A 17,721-nucleotide genomic window follows, 5' to 3' on the forward strand; every position below is an offset into this window, starting at 1 on the left:
ACACCCCTCTGATCTCTAGTACTAGAATGGAATGAATGGACGAATAATCCATATATTGTTCTTTTTACTATGTAAATGCCATGTAATTCATATGGTTTTTTTCCAATCTTTTACTAATTGTTTCAATTAAAAGTTTATTTGTAAGCCAAATGCTCAAAAATAACATCATACTTTAAGCCAATTCCCATTTTAAGCAATGTACTTGTTGTAAGCAAAATAGAAAATCAACTTTTGCAATACATTTTGAGAAAAAAATACATCAGAACAACTCACCATCAAACTATAATACAATAAAGCAATTGGTTTAGAAAAACATTTACCAATTTGAATTACCGTATGTTGCTATTGTGCGTAAAAAAAATGCATTTCCATACAACCCTTGAATGCATGAATCAATGGTATATAGATGTTAATGAAAGAAGGAAAGGTATTTATTTTTTTCTATTGAAAATCAGTGGAAGGATCTCTTCCTTGCTAACCTATTTTCTTCTTTTGCTTAGAGATTAGACCATGAAGCTCCTCTTTAGGAAAAAGGCAGTTTCCATAAAAGACCTCAATGCTTCCAAAGGCAATTAGCATTTGCGTAAAATGCTCAAGGCTATCTTACACTTCTAACATTGATAAAAGGATCAAATAATAAAGGCACACTTTCCTTATTCGGATTCTCACATAAACGGAAAACCGTGATTCCTCTTTACACTTCTTGTTCTCCCAAGCAGTCGGATTAATGTTAGAACCACCAAATGTTGTTACCTACATATTGTTGGATTAGGTGTCTAAGCCCATAACTATAATTGGTATGTACTTGACCCGATAGAAGCATGGTCCTTTTGGGTTGCCTTCACTATAGCAACTTGATAGGATGAATTATGAGAAAAAGGTTGATAAACAATCTATGAATATATTATAAGAATAATATATTAATTGAGAAATCATATTATTTAATTAGTATTGATTAGAAATTAATTTAGCAGTCAAAAGAGACTGATTAAAAGAACGGGGATTGATTATGTAAATCAGTAATAGTTATAGTTTGGGCTAATGGACCCTATTGATAAGGGGTGGACGAAAACTCTATAGGAGTCCATAAAGATTTCGTCCAAGGCCTTTCATGTGGGGATTCCATATGTTGCTTAGGGCCTAAGCAAGGGAATTAGGGTTTCCAGCTGAAAACCCTAGTAGCAGCTCAACTATATAAGGACCCCTTGGCTACCAGCTTTTGGCCCCTATGTAGATAGAAGAAACCTAGCCAAAATTGATAGCCTCCATCCTCTCTCCCCCTTGTTCATCTTTTGCTTATGGTGTTTATGACTCCATTAGAGGTGCAACAATTGAGGCACTAAGTTTGTGACATCCCCATTTTCACGGCCAGAAAAGACCGATTTGTTTATGCTTTGTTTTATAAAATCAGAGTAATCCTTTAAAGAAAACAGTTGCGGAATTTGTTCCCAGAACAAAATATGATAAAAATTATCAAAGCATTTCCTTAAAGAAATGTATTTTCATTATATAACAAAATCACGGGATGTCATGTTCAATACAGACCAAAAGCATAAACATAACAAAATAGACCTTACAACAGTTATTCATAACTACTGGCCTATACTCCAAAATCTCTCGTCAAGTCCACCAACTTATACTCTTGTGCCATTACCTGTAATGCAAAGAAAACTGAGTGGGTCAGGCTTGGGAGCCTGGTGAGCATATAGGGTTTTCAACCCACAATAATATAATTATTATATTCAACCATCAAACAATCAACTCAATTACCCATCCCTATTATCTTTCTTAGGATTTTACCTTAGGAATTCAACTACCCGTCATTCATTCATTCCTAAGGATTGACCTAAGGAATTAGCACAAACTTCCATTGCTACATAAGGCGCATCTGCCAACATTATCCTTTAAGCGCCTCTGCCAGGATTACGTCATACACTATGAGGCGCGACTGCCAGGTTTATGACATTCTCTTTTAGGCGCATCTGCCGACATTATCTTATAAGCGCATCTGCCAAGATTATCCTATAAGCACATCTACTATTGTTATGACAATCTCTATTTGGCGCATCTGCCAAGATCACGACATTCACTACTTGGTGCATCTACCGATATTGTTCTCAAGCGCATCTGCTAGTTTTATGACATTCTTTAATTGGTGCATCTACCAATATCATTCTTAATCATCTTCATACCTCATCATTTTATCACATACCAACTATCTCATCTACCCATGTTCTACCCAACATATCTGTAGATATAAAATACATATACAGTTTAACTCATTTAAAAACTATATAAAACATCTATTCCACACTCATCTCAAATAAACAACAATATATAAACACATAGCACGTTTTTTAAAACAAATACTTCATGTTTATGTGTTAGAAGAAAGTAACTACACACCCACACATATAAACAACAATATACTTAATACACTCGAACCATACTTGTATTATTATCGTGTTTATGAAAGGTAGTATACACTCACTTGATCAGAAGATGATCAGACAGCACTACGGCTTGCAGAAGTAGTATCTCTCCGCAGATCTGGAAGATCTCTACAAAAATCGAACTTCTCGCGGACAGAGCTTCGGCTCGGGAATCGCACTCCTCGGGATCTTCGGGGCTTCGAAACTTGCTTCGGGACTCGGAAATATTACTGGGGCTTCGGGGTACTTCTAGCACGCAAATCGAGGTAAAACGGGAGAGAGAAGAGAGAAAGATAGCAAAGGAGTCGGCTGCCTTCGGATCCTATTTATAGAGGCTGGAACCTCGGAGTACGTGAGGCGTACGCCTCGGATCGTCATGGATTACGTATCCGAAATACTCGAGTGCGAATGTCGACATACCTCAGTGTACGCGGGGCGTACTTCGGATGAGTCCGATGACTCGTCTTCGGATAATACCGGGATTTAATAATTAAATTTAATTATTAATTATTTAATAAATTTCGAAAATTCATATCTTCTTCATACGAACTCTGTTTTCGATGTTCTTTATATCCACGCGTAGGTGAGACTACGCTCTACAACTTTTGTTTAGACTTCATCGGCTAATTTTGACTTTCTTTTTATTATTTATTTTTAGTAGGCCCGGACAGGAAAACTTCGTTATAAATTCATAACTTCTTCGTTTGACGTCCGTTCTGGCCTAACTTTTCATCGCTTCGATACCAACAACGAGATCTTCGATTCTCGTTTAGATTGTTTCGGCTAAAACCGCTCGATCTCAAATCGAGTATTTCAGACTGCATACCGCTAAGTCGAAACTTCAGAAAATCATAACTTCCTCATACGAAGTCAGATTTTGGCGTTCTATATATGTATGGAATCCTTGTAACATATACTACAACTTAGTTAAGATTATTCATTCTAAATAATCTTTCATCAAAAATTCATTTTTGACGTCTATCGTCTCTAAATTGACTAGCCCTAATCTACAGGCATTACAAAGTTCTTGAAGGTTAGAATCAAGCTATCAACAAGAAAGGTATTCTTCTAATCCTAGTTTATTTGTTGAATCCGAAAATTGTATGCTAGATTAGGATTCTTGCTTTGGATAATTGATTTGCGTGTATAACTTGAGAAAAACATAGATCCAAAGCAATTAGGGTTGCATGTGCACCATAGGAATCTTGTAATACTCAAAATCCATCAGTGGTATCAGAGCCTAGGGTGTTTTTCTGTTATATTTGATGCATTTTGTAATTTGTTCAAAGCTGGAAAAAAATTATTTTTGGACTCTGCTTGATGAACACGACGTGTTCATAGTTAATCACGACGTGTCATGGCATGACACGACGTGGCGACTCGTATGTAGGTAGATTTTTCGAATTTTAAGCGTAAATTAGATAGGAATCATTAACTTAAATTGATTTAATTGTTAAAATTCAAATTTTCTGTTATGGTAATGAATATCCTCATCTAATTGAAAGATAATGGTCAAAATTTAAGATAATGTCAATAATTATGTGGTTAGTATAATTATTTAAAATTTGATCTAGAAGTTTTGAAAAGTTTCAAAATTTGCCCTCAAGTTTTGGAATTTAAAATTTGATAGAAAGTTTTAAATTTGAAATATTAAATTCTAAAATCCTAGTGTTTTAAAAGTTTAAAATACAACTCTTATATTGTTATAATATTAAAAGATTAATATATATATATATATATATATATATATATATATATATATATATATATATATATATATATATATATATATATATATATATATAAAAGATGAGTCAGTCTTACCATTAGTAGGCCTCATTAATGAAGCCGATCTATAAGGGGGTATAAGGAAACTCCATATAAAATGGCGGTTGAGTGGGTGTCCACTCTCACCCACCGCTTCCTTGATTAGTGGAGGTTCGTTAGCCGAACGGGTGGGATAGGACATTAATTCCTCATTAATAAGTATAATGAATATTATAAAGTAACTAAATGTTTTTTTAATTCTCAATCTTAGTTACTTTAGGGAAAATGTGAAAATGATGCTATTCCATGAAATTGCACTTTGCACCTTGCCAAGTCGTTAGTGGAGCGTGTGTGGTTAACCGACACACTAACTTGGACTAACAAGGGTAGCGAAGGGTACCTCGAGAATTATCATAGATCAATGGAGCGTGTGTGGTTAACCGGAACATTGATTAGGTGGTAAATGAAATCGAGGGTGCCAAGCTAATTTGCATGGTTATTCACACCTTGTTCGTGATCCTCGGTATACCATTCACAAAATTGAAGGGCATAATCGATATTAAACATGCCATTGAAAAGTTCAATGAATCTCAAAAGAATCTAGAAATTTCATTTCATTTAAAAGCTAGTTCTCCATTTCGTTTTTCGTGGTGGAATTGGTAAATCATCATTTACCTACCTTCAAATAATTTGAAATTAGATTACGGCATCCCTCTTCCGAATTGTGAATTATTGTGTTGGGTCCTAGCCTTAATATTTCATTTGGGTGTTATATTAAGGATTGCTTATCTAATCTAAACTTTGTTCCTTTTCTTTTTCAGATGTCTGGCTTAAACAACGCTTCCGGCTCGAACTCAAACTTCTCAAGCTCCTTTTCTCTTTTGAACATTTGTGGGAGGGTCACTTTTGATGGGTCGAATTTCAATGACTGGATCCATAACATTCACATGGACCTTCGATACAAGGAGAAAGAAAACTTCCTCGATGAAAAGCTCAAAGAGATAGATGAAACCAAAGCTTCTAATGAAGAAATAGTTGAGTATAGGGCTCATGAAAAAGACGCGACAAAGGTGTCATGCATAATGGTAGCCACTATGACTCCTAAGCTCCAGCGGTTCTACGACGACTACTGGCCTTACAAGATATGCCAGGATTTGATGGAAAAGTACCATCAAAGTATGCGTCAAGAAAGGAACGAGATCGTCACCTCGTTGATAACAAACCAAGATGAAAGATGGAGAGTCCATCACGAGCCGCTTGCAAAGGATGCAAAGGTATGTGGATCGTTTGTTCAAGTTTAATGTCAACTTTGACGAAGAGTTGGCGATTAATATCATTCTCCACTCTTTACCTCCTTGTTATGACCAGTTCAGGATGACTTATCATATGAACAAGGAGGAAGTCACCATGAGCAAACTTCAGGGTTTATTAAGAACTGCTGAAAGTGGACTAAAAGGCAAACTTGTCGAGTCCACCCCTACTGTTGCTGCCCCCATCCTCGCTATAGGACATGGAAAAGGGAAGAAGGGGAAATATCCCTCTAAGATCCACAAGGGAAAGTCCCATGATGGATCTACTTCAAATGGATCCAAAGGTAAAGCCGGTTCTACCACTCCCTCATCCGATCCTAAAGAAGAAACATGCTTCTACTGTAACGACAAGGGGCATTGGAAACGAAGCTGCCCGAAATACTTGCAGGACATCAAGGATGGGAAGATAAATCCTTCCTTCACAGGTATTTATACTATTCAATCTAATAACTCATCAGATGTTAGTTCTTGGGTCCTTGATACAGGATGCGGTTTTCACATTTGTTCTGATTTGCAGGGGCTAAAAAGAAGTAGGGATGTGGAGAATGGGAAGATTAACCTGATAATGGGAAACAGGAAATCGTTGTCTGTCACCAAGATCGGGATTTATTCTTTAGTGCTTAGTAGTAGGTTTGGATTAGAGTTGAATGATTGTTGCTACTCCTCAGAAATGACAAGTAATATTATTTATTTTCATGGTTTGTACAGACAAGGTTTTAGATTTTCATTTAATAATGAAATTGGTTCTGTTAATACTTTCTATAATGGTACTTTATATTTGGAAGCATTGCCTTGTAATGGTGTATATGAAACTGTGATGCTTGTAGACAACTTAGGAAATAATGTGTTCCATATCGATTCGTCTAATGGTTTAGACAATGAATGCATGTGGCATTGTCGTCTTGGACATGTCAACAAGAAGCGCATAGCCCAACTCCAAAAGGATGGAGTCTTGGAGTCATTTGACCTAAAGTCGAATGATACATGCGAATCTTGTTTACTTGGAAAGATGAATAAATCTCCTTTCGCTGGCACTTGTGAAAGAGGTGAGGGATTATTGGATCTCATACACACCGATGTGTGTGGGCCCTTCAGATCCGCCACAAGGGATGCCAACCGATTTTATGTTACGTTCACTGGCGATTATAGTTGATATGGGTATATCTACTTAATCAAGCATAAGTCGGAAACCTTTGAAAAGCTCAAAGAGTTTAAACAAGAAGTAGAGAATCAATTGGGCAGGAATATAAAGATGCTCAGATCTGATAGGGGTTGTGAGTATTTTAGTATCGAGTTCCACGACTATTTTAAGAAATGTGGAATAGTTTCACAATTGACACCGCCTAGGACACCGCAGCTCAATGGTGTAGCTGAGAGGTGTAATCGAACTTTGTTAGACATGGTTCGTTCCATGATGTGTCAAGCTTCATTACCTATCTCATTTTGGGTTATATGCCTTAGAGACTGCCGCCCATATCCTTAATCTAGTCTCAACTAAGAAGGTTTCCAAAACACCTCACGAGATGTGGACAGGAAGGTTCCCTCGTTGGCACATATCAAGGTTTGGGGTTTCGAGGCTTTCGTAAGACGAGAGACTCACAAAAAGCTTGAACCTCGTAGTGAGCTGTGTATTTTCATCGGCTACCCACATAAATCTTTTGGATATCTTTTCTACAGACCTAGTGACAACATGGTCTTCGTAGCAAGGAGGGGGGTTTTCCGCGAAAGAGAACTTATATTCCAAGAGGACAATGGGAGGCAAATTGATCTTGAAGAGCTTCAAGAATCAAGCAATAAAGGAACCTTTAACACTAGCGCTCAACTTGAGGAAGAGATTCCTATTGAACCAGTTGACGAGTCCTTACCTCTAAGACGTTCCAGTAGAGTTAGCGTTCCACCTGTGTTGTATGGTTTTCATATAACTGCTGAAGGTGATACGTATATCAGTGATAGTACACTGATATATTTGGATGAACCTAACAAATACAAGGAAGCATGGCGGGCTCAAAGTCTGCAATGCGGAAGGAGGCAATGGAAAACAAGATTCGGTCCATGTATGACAACCAAATTTGGAACTTGGTTGACAATGTACTAGGTCGTAAGAGAGTTGAGTGCAAGTGGATCTTTAAAAAGAAGACCGACATGGATAGGAAAGTGCACATGATCGAGGGACAGCTGGTTGCAAAGGGCTTTACTCAAACCTCGGGGGTTAACTATGATGAGACCTCCTCACCAGTGGCCAAGATCTAGTCTATCAGGGTTATGTTAGCTATCGTTGCATTTCATGATTATGAAATTTGGCAGATGGATGTCAAAACTGCCTTCGTTAACGGGAAGCTAGCTGAAGATGTTTACATGTGTCATCCATAGGGTTTTGTAGATGCGAAATACCCGAATAGAGTGTACAAGCTTGAGAAATCCATTTATGGATTAAAGCAAGCGTCTCGTAGATGGAATCTTTGTTTTGATGAGAAAGTCAAAGAGTTCGGATTTTCAAGAAGTGAGGATGAGTTTTGTATGTATGTCAAGGCTAGTGGTAGAATAGTAAGCTTTCTGGTTTTGTATGTAGATGGCATACTACTCATAGGAAATGATGTTCCGACCTTGCAGGAGGTTTAGTCCTGGCTTGGGAAGTATTTCACTATAAAGGATCTAGGGGAAGCTACTTATATTCTAGGGATAAGGATTTTGAGAAATAGAAGTAGGAGACTAATAGGACTTAGTCAACGTATTTACTTGGACAAGGTGCTGAAACGTTTTGGCATGGAGCATTCCAAGAAAGGGGAACTGCCAATCCAAAGCAATACCAAGCTGAGTAAGACTCAGAGTTCGAGTACCGATGCTAAGATAGCGAAAATGAGTTGAGTGTTATATGCTTCCGCCGTTGGCTCGATCATGTACGCTACGACATGTACTCGCCATGATGTGGCTTTTGCGTTGAGCATGGTTAGCCGATATCAAGGGAACCCGGGGTAGAGCTCACTGGACAGCAGTTAAGAACATTCTTAAGTACATGTGAAGGACTAAGGATTGGGTCTATACACTTGGTGGGAGTGATGAATTGAGAGTGACTGGGTACAGTGACGCCATCTTTTAGAACGACAGAGATAACTACCGCTCTCAATCGGGCTGGGTATTTACCCTAAGAGGAGGAGCAATTACTTGGAAGAGTTCCAAGCAAGAGACTATGGCTTATTCAACGTGCGAATCAGAGTACATAGCAGCGAACGAAGCATCGAAGGAGGCAATATGGTTGAAGAGCTTCATCAGAGACCTTGGAGTTGTACCAGCCATAAAGGAGCCTATGGAGATTTTATGTGATAAAGAAGGAGCGGTTTCCTTAACCAATGAACCAGGGATCATAGTAGATCCAGTCACATCGATAGAAAATACCACTTCATCAGACATCGGGTAGAAGAGGGACTCCTTGTAGTCAAGAGGGTATCGTCAGAGGAGAACCCAACAGATCCCCTCACAAAGGGTATGAGCAGGGTTAAGCACTTACAGCATGCGAGGAGCATTGGTCTGAAGGATAATATTAGTTTTAGTGATTAGATAGATATTTAGAAACTTGTAATAGATAAATGTAATTGACATTTGATGATTAAGTAATGGAGATTTATTTATGAGTAAAGCTTACTATCTTGTGTCGATTGTTTACTATTGTTTCAATTTTGCATGTTTTACTTCCAGAATAATTAGTTTGTCCAAATTATCCACAGTCGATCATACTTTGGAAGTAAGTTATGAGGTTAGACTGTCATGAATTGGTTGTAGATTGTCTAAGTGCTTAGACATAGAAAAGGTTTGTTGCAACGTTTATGAGTACTTCTGAAATAAGATTCAAGTATTTGAATTAAACCCACGCTCATTTGAATCACTTCATGGAATTTATCACAAGTGATTGTGAGACGATAATATCGTATAATCTTTAAACTGAGATATATGATCAGTTGCTGTTTACGAGTTGGGTGTGCATTAATAATGCGTAAACGCATCAGTAACTTGATGTTATAAAACGAGGTGTTATGTATGACTTAACGAGTAAATAGTACAAGAATATAAGTCAAAGTTTATCTATTCCGTTTATCCTAAGAGGGTAAAAGTGATATCTTGGGCCCCTCGATGATTTTGTGTTGACTTATGTGTCGGGCCCGGTCAGGACTGAATTGATGGGTTCAATTAAGTTCTATGTCAAACAAATCAGAAATCGAGAAAAAAAAAACCTTTTTGGACATTGAGTATGAATCTATTCCATGTCTTTGTCCACACGATATCTTGCAGAATGGAGGATTATATGATCTCTTATCTAAAGGACGCGTCATTGACTAGGTCAGAGTTCGACAGCGGCTTTTGAGAGCTACAATTGCTAATCTGATTTTTAATTCGTACTTACAATTATAGTTATTAGACTTATCCAAGTGGAGACTGTTGGATTAGGTGTCTAATCCCATAACTATAAGTGGTATGTACTTGACCCGATAGTAGCATGGTCCTTTTGGGTTGCCTTCACCAAAGCAACTCGATAGGATGAATTATGAGAAAGAGGTTGATAAATGATTTATTAATATATTATAAGAATAATATATTAATTGAGAAATTATATTATTGATGTGTGTAAAACCCACTAGTTTTAAACCTACTTTTAATTATCAAATAACACACAAAAGGCAGTGAACCTATCAATTGTGGTATAGTTCAAGCAAGTAGGGTATCGAACACAGGGAACGGCAAATTAAATACTAAAAACTAATTTATCTAATTTAACTAATAAGTAGGGGTTTTCTCTAGTTTTACAAGACTAGAAACTTGCTAATGATTACTTGTTAAGCTAGAAAACAAAGACGTGACTAGATTCAATAACGGAGAAGTACTTCTATTTAGTTCAACTTAATTGATCCTATGGTTGATTTCAAGGTAAAAGTGCAATGGATTAATTCTTTTGCTAGTTACCGATTCAATTGATTAGTTCCGTATTCACTTCATTAATCCTTAGCAAATAAATCAATTTAAACAATGGCCAGTTGTCTATTTCAATTAAATTTACTAGATATAATATTCGGGTTAAGTTAGACTTGCAATAGCTAATTAATTTATCTTTTAATTAACTTCTTGTTTAATGGTCATCTCACAAGCTTGCACATAAATTTACTTGATTTTCTTATTAATCCTAGTTTCATGTTCATTACACTAGACATATGACAAAAAGTGTTCACTAAGCATATGAGATTGATAACTAATAGATGTTCATGCTAATTAATTATCTCCCTATTAACAGAAAATCAATTATCATTCATACACAAGGTTCTTTAGCAAGCTAAAATAACTAAATTAACCAACATAGAATTAATCCTACCAAGAATCAAACCATATTACCAATTTCGTATCCCTAAATAGAAGTTTAAAGAATTTAGCTCATAACTAAGGTAAATAACAGCAAACAAATAAGTTCAAGTTGCTTAATCATGTTGACAAAACAAAAGAAATAAGTAGAATGGTGGAATTATGCCTTAATTATTCCCGGAATTGGATTCTAGCTTCCTTGGTCGACTTCTAGGGTTCTTCTGGCTTCTTATTCGCAGCTAAGCACTTCTGAATCGTCCCAGAACTTCTGCCTCTCGATCTGTGAAATTATCTTTAAATAAGCGGTTCGACTCGTCGAGTCAAGTGGTGACTCGTCGAGTCCCTCTCACATTCTACGTATTGCGATAACTATCTGGGATCCCGAGTCATTATCCTTCTGATTCCTCGACCGGACTCGTCGAGTAGATATATGACTCGACGAGTAGAAGCTTCTTTTTCAGTGTTTTCCTTCTTCATTCCACTCTCGAGCTCCTAACCGCTTCTCTTGCTTCCTTTTGCTTCCGAGCTTCATCTTTGGACTGAAAAACATAATTTAACACTTTTAAGTACCTTTTGTCCATAATATGCGATAATTTAGCTAATATATGAATAAAAAACTATACTAAATACACACTAAATATGCACATATCAAAATACCCCACACTTATCTTTTGCTTGCCCTCAAGCAAAACTGAATTTTAATCACATTAGAATTATGTATAACAACTCCAATCTAACCCAGCCATTATGCCAAGACCGCAACGCATGCATTTGTATCTAAAATTTTTCCTAAAGAACCCCCCATATTCCAAATACTCACAATCCTCATAAACATTCACCCACTCACCCCGAACTATGCTCATTTTATGCAACCCTCCGAATCCATCCGCAGAAAACCTCTTTACCCTCAAGGTATTTTTAATCGAGCAACCCAAGCATACATATTCTAGAAAATTACAACTTTTCGATACCACTATGGAATTCTTTGAATTCTTCACTTCTTTGAACATTTCATCTTTGATATCTTTGAATTCACCAACTTGTATTAGCTTTTGGTATCTTCAACTTTTTTGGATTTCTTGGAATTTTGATCTTTTAATCTTCACTTTTTTGATAGCTCCAAAATTCTTATAACTTTTCTTGCAATTCTTTTTTTTTCTTTTTTCACATGTAACTCACTTTTTTTTCACTCAAAACCTACATGCTTAAGCAGGGGCGCTCAATCTCAACCTTTATTGGCTAATGATAAAAACTTTCCTAGATACATTTCAGGTTTAGGCTGCTAAACATATTGCATCCCTCAGGCTGAGCAAGGTCGTGTTTTTGTCTCATGATTTCACTGGAATAAGGAAGCCACAAATGCACTAGAACGTGTATAGGCTCAACTAAACATTTGGGTCTTCATGCAATTATTAACACAATCCTAACATGGAATCCTAATTTTTACCAAAATTTTCTAATTAAATCCTAAATAATACTTTTGGTATGCAAAATTTTTGAAAATTGACTATTATGTAACCAACCCCCTACCCCACACTTATGTGATGCAATGCCCTCATTGCATATGATGCATAAAATTATAAAAAAAACTAAAGAGGGAATTGGAACAAACTCCCATGGGATAGCAGTCGATAGGCTGATCACTTCCATTTTAAGCCCCAACTTCAATCAACTTTAGACATGGTAACATCTCATCCATGCCTTGGGTGTCAAAACTCGTGTGGGTCGCTCCAAATACTCGGAAATTAGTGTAAGATCTTCAAGAATGGAAATGGAAGAATAAGTGAGCAAGTGGGACCAGTAGCAACATCAAATCAGCAGTCCATCGGTATAAAAAATAATCGACTCGTCGAGTCTTATGATGGACTCGTCGAGTACCAGCGCGCCTCTCAGAATATGTAGAAATACAAGGCGACTCGGCGAGTCGTCTTAGTGCACTCGTCGAGTAGGCCACTGAACGAAAAAAACTTGGTATTTTGCAACTGTTTTAGCCTCTAAAACACTTCTTTAACTCTTCCTCACATTTGGACTCAATTGCTCATACCCCCTAGGACCGGACTCGACACTTTGACGTTAAAAACTCGCTTCCTTGACTCGCTCTTACTCTAGAAAACATCCATGCTTTACATCTCTAAACCATCCTAAGCAAGCAATCATAATTCAATCCTGAAAAATAACTAAAGCAAACAACCATTAAACATAATAAAATCTCAAAGCATACACACCAAATAAAAAAAATAAAACAAAACAAATTAAAATTGTTTGATTAAAAACACAAAAACATCAATCTTCATCTTCTTCATCATTATTAGCGGCTCCACTTCCCCCGGCTCCGCTTCGTCTAGCAGCAATCCTCTCATCCCAAGACGGAATGAATGGGTAATTCCCACCATCAATATGTGGGATATTGAAGTGGTCAAAAAGTCGAATGTGGGATTGGTTGCTAAAATTCAGCCCCCTCGCCAATTGATCCTGCATCCGCCTCATCTCTACATTGTACCAATCCATTGGTACATCTTCATTTTCGACCGGAATCACTGGTGGCTCGTCCTCCACATCCCGTTCTCTTCTCGATCTCACCCTCCTTCCCGGTGCATCGGGACCAACAACGGGGTCATCATTTGGGATGGCATAATGGCCACCACCATAGTCTTCGATTATCCGTGCTCGTCGGAAAAGAATGGGATTAAACGGGGGCGTCGGGATCATTGTCATGAAGTTCCAGGCTCTGCGGTTCATCAACCCGAATGAATTCGCCAATCGAGTGACAAACATTCCTCCATTGATACGGGAGGTTTTGCGATCTTTGACCGCACCCTCCAAAAGGTATGAAGCAATACACCATGGGATGTTGCAAAAGACGTCGGGTGTTATTATGCTCCATACGTAGAAAACATCAAGGTTGGAGACCTTGTCATCGTCTTTCCTTTGGTTGATGGTGGAGGAAATAAGGCGGTGAATGAGGCGGTGAGTCGGGGATCGGATGCTCCCTTCTTGTGCAGACTTTGGGATGTAAACTTTGTTTCCTATGGTATTCCACCAACCCGTGCTCGTGACTTCATCGGGGAACGCCATATGAGTGTTTGCCAAGAAAGCCCGAAAGATGTTTGTTGTCACCAAGGGTTGATCATAGATCCCTAGTCGGCAGGCAAGGTCCACCACTGAGCATTGACGATACTCGCCCCCAAGACAAAAAGTAAAGCTCGTCGGGTGATACACATCCACTCCCCCGGTGAAAGACACCGTGGAGAAAAACTCCAAGCAAAGCTCTAAATACACCAGCTCTTGTATGCGGAAGACCCGGCTCCACCCGTCACACACCATAGTGTCTCCTTCATGTTGGAACTCCTTCAAAAGGTAAGGAGCTAGTTCTTCTTCATAGCTAACACTTTGCAGCCATTCCCAATCAATTCTGTTCGGTACATACACCTCCGTCTTCTTAATGTCGGAGAGCTTCTTCTTCCACTTCCTCATTGTTGAAGCGGATTCAATTTGCGGGAAGTTTAACCATGGAAACTCCCCTTGGCTACCAGTTGAAGATTGTCCTCTTCTGAACATAATTTCTGCAAAATAAACACACAAAACCCAGAAACACAGAAAATAATTAAAAACTGAAATGTATCTGTAAATCGACTGGACTCGTCGAGTCCATGCCTGACTCGACGAGTCCCGCAACCTGCACGAGTCAGTCGACGGGTCGCATAAAATTAGACCATTAAACTTGTAATTTCTGTCAAGGGTTTTTGTTCAAGGACTTCCTACTAAGTAATAAGGTCAAAATAAGCATTCAAAACAACAATATTCATGAAAAATCGAAACCCTAGAATTTCATTATTTTTCAAAAACGGGTTTTTTTCATGCAATTGCAGGTATAGATGGCCTTATAATCTCATTCTTTCTAGAAATCAAGAAGAAAGTTGTTACCTTTTGAGTTTAAACCTTGAGAAATTGGAAGAAGATTTGAAGATTTCTTTGAATGCTTGAGAGCGTTTGCGAAAGGGATACCCGGCGAGTGTGGTGTGGAAACTGATTTTTTTTTTTAGAGTTAAAACCCTATTTACCAGATGTAAAAGTAATTTCGAAATTATTTTTTTCTGTAAATAAAACCGACTCGTCGAGTCAGGGTCAGACTCGGCGAGTCTAGTCGCGCAGTCAAAGATTTTCAGTAATCAATATATACTCGTCGAGTCAGGGTCAGACTCGGCGAGTCATTTAACAAATTTGCATATTTTTCAAAATTTTTCTGTTTATTATGAATCATTTCACCCCACACTTAGGCTAGGCACACTCTCAAGCAGATATGTCTGATGATTTGGAAGATTAAAATTGTGAAACGAAACAAAAACAAAAAAAAAAACTAAAGAGTAAAAGAAAGCAAACTCTAACGACGGGTTGCCTCCCGCCAAGCGCTTCTTTTTGAGGAGTCATGAGCTAGACTCCTTCCCATTTACGTTTTGTCATCTTCAAGCATCGGGAATGTACGCCTCTCTTTTTGTGGTTTATACTTGGTCTTGTAGGCGTGAATCTTCTTCTTGTAAGCCTTCTTCAATTCGTCTCTTCTCCTTTTCATTGCCTCATCTTCAGCTGCTTGGTCTTTCCTTTTTCTCTTTTTCTGCTTTACCCTTTTCTTTTTCACCAACTCTTGAACATCCTTCTCTTTAAATTTAATGACTTCATATTTCGTGATGGTCCGTGCTCTAGGTTTAGTGGTGAATTGGTGATCAGCTTCCTCCTTCCTTTCCTTTATTCCTGCATCCTTTCCCGTGCTTATCCCTTCTCCAAATGGCATCGTATCAAGGCATGCCACATCGGCGTGTTGGACCTCCATTCCCTTTACTTCTTCTGCCAATTGTTCTTCCAAAGAATCCATAACAGTAACTGAACCCAGGGTATGTGAAGAACTATCAATAAACAGATCAGCTTTGGTCAAGTTTTTATCCAAATCGACTGGACTCGTCGAGTCCATTATGACGACTCGGCGAGTCGGATCGGGTTCGATCAATCCTGGAGTGTTTTCTGAGTTGGCTCCTTCCAGTAACTTTTCTAGATCCTCCAAGTCTTTGTTAGCATCTTCAACTCCTTCAGAGTGTAGTGTGAACTTACTTGGGTCTTCTTTTAGTAAAATTTCAAGCTCTTTTTGTAATACCTCATCATCCAATTGGATAAATGAGATTTCTTCTCTCTTTTCTTCTTCTTGCTTGACTTCTGGAATAGCTTTAAACATCACCAACTCATCCCCCACTCTTAATGTCAATGTAGACTCACATATGTCAATTAGGGCACACGCGGTGTTTAAGAATGATCTTCCCAAAATAATTGGTATTTCGGGGTCTTCTTCCATTTCCACCACCACGAAGTCTACTAGAAAAATAAACTTGTCCACTTTGATAAGGAGGTTTTCACAAATTCCTTGTGGATTAATTATCGTTTTGTTTGCCAAATGGATTCTCATATTTACCGGCCTTGGTGCTTGTAAATTTAGCTTCTTAAAGAATGAATAGGGCATTAAATTAATGCTTGCACCTGAATCAGCCAATGCTCGAGTAGAACTTTCATTACCAAATTGGCACGAAATTACTATGTTACCCGGATCACCCTTCTTCTCAGGCAGCTCACTCATCAATATCTCTGTGACTTCAGCCAAATCCTTCCTAGCAGCAAAAAGGCCTTTAAGCAAGTTAAAGTATTTCGGAGTTTGGAGCATTGTTTCCACAAATGGCATATTGACTTGTAAGGCTTTAACATGCTCCATGAAGGTTCTATAGGCTTGAACTTTTTCTGCAGGCATGGCTCTGGTTGGGTATGGCAAAGGAGGGTTGTATGGCTTTAGGAAACTGGCAGTATCTTCATTCCCGACTGGACTCGTCGAGTCCATGAGAGTGACTCGGCGAGTCTGGTCGGGTTTTTCTGGTTCTGGTTTTTCTTCCTTTTCTGCCTTCTTCATGGGGACCCTTTGTGCTTTTGTAAATTTTTCTTCACCGCTGGAGGTTATTACGCTCACGTTCTCCTTTCTTGGATTGGGCTCGGTGTTGCTCGGAAGTTGACCCAGTCTTCTTTCATTCACTTGATGTGCAAGCTGTCCCAGCTGTTTCTCAATGTTGAGAATGGAAGCTTGCTGATTCCTCAGCATGTTTCTGGTTTCTTGCATTGCTACATCGTGATCATTATGTCTTTTCTCGGACGCGGTTATGAACCTTGTGAGTATATCTTCTAAATTTGCTTTCTTTTCCGCCACCGGCTCTTCCTCTTGATAGAATCCCCTCTCCCTCTGTTTGTATTTCTCCTCCTTAGCCTTTTTATACTCTTCGTAGGGGAGCCATTCCTTCTTGGGCTTCCTCCAGTCTTCATCGTATCTATCGCCACTGGAATAAAATACTTGAGCCTTTTTATTTCCATTCTCGTCTCGATCACAATCCTTGGTAAGATGGGGGCCGCCACAATTTTCGCATCCTACCCTAATATCATGGATCGTTTGATCCATTTTCGTCATTCTTCGGTCTAGGCTATCGAGTTTAGCTATTACCGCCGCCATGCCATCGTTCACCGAGTTTACTGCTCCACGACTCACTTCATTCCTCGGATTGTGGTATTCTCTAGAATGCTTAGAGAATTCTTCAATTAATTCCTTTATTTCCGGAGGTGGCTTTCGGGTGAGCGGGCCTTGTGAATCGAGTAGTTGCCTTGTGGTGACATTAACTCCATCATAAAAGATGGAGACCTCCTGTTGGCTATTAAGATCATGGTGTGGGCAATTTCTAAGTAGGCTCTTGTACCTTTCCCAAGCTTCATAAAGAGATTCTCCGGGTTGTTGCTCGAAGTTGGCAATGGCTTTCTTTAGCTTGGCTATCTTGGAAGGCGGGCAGAAATGG

Source organism: Lactuca sativa, chromosome 3, assembly GCF_002870075.4.
Source record: "Lactuca sativa cultivar Salinas chromosome 3, Lsat_Salinas_v11, whole genome shotgun sequence".
In the NCBI taxonomy this organism is placed as follows: domain Eukaryota; kingdom Viridiplantae; phylum Streptophyta; class Magnoliopsida; order Asterales; family Asteraceae; genus Lactuca; species Lactuca sativa.